The sequence below is a fragment of the Arachis duranensis genome, chromosome 1 (genome assembly GCF_000817695.3).
Source record: "Arachis duranensis cultivar V14167 chromosome 1, aradu.V14167.gnm2.J7QH, whole genome shotgun sequence".
NCBI classification, from domain to species: Eukaryota; Viridiplantae; Streptophyta; class Magnoliopsida; order Fabales; family Fabaceae; genus Arachis; species Arachis duranensis.
Window position 1 is genome coordinate 34,421,515 of NC_029772.3, and position 360 is coordinate 34,421,874.

Below are 360 nucleotides of genomic sequence, written 5' to 3' on the forward strand. Positions count from 1 at the left end.
GACTTTCTTACTCAGCTGGCCCACTTGTGCCTCCAGATTTCTGATGGATGATCTTGTTTCACTCATGAAACTGAAAGTGGCCTTTGACAGATCAGAGACTAGATTGGCTAAATTAGAAGTGTTTTGTTCAGAATTCTCTGTCTGTTGCTGAGAAGATGATGGATAAGGCTTGCTATTGCTCAGCCTGTTGCGTCCACCATTGTTAAAGCCTTGTTGAGGCTTATGTTGATCCTTCCATGAGAAATTTGGATGATTTCTCCATGATGAGTTATAGGTGTTTCCATAAGGTTCACCCATGTAATTAACCTCTGCCATGGCAGGGTTCTCAGGATCATAAGCTTCTTCAGAAGCTGCCTCTTT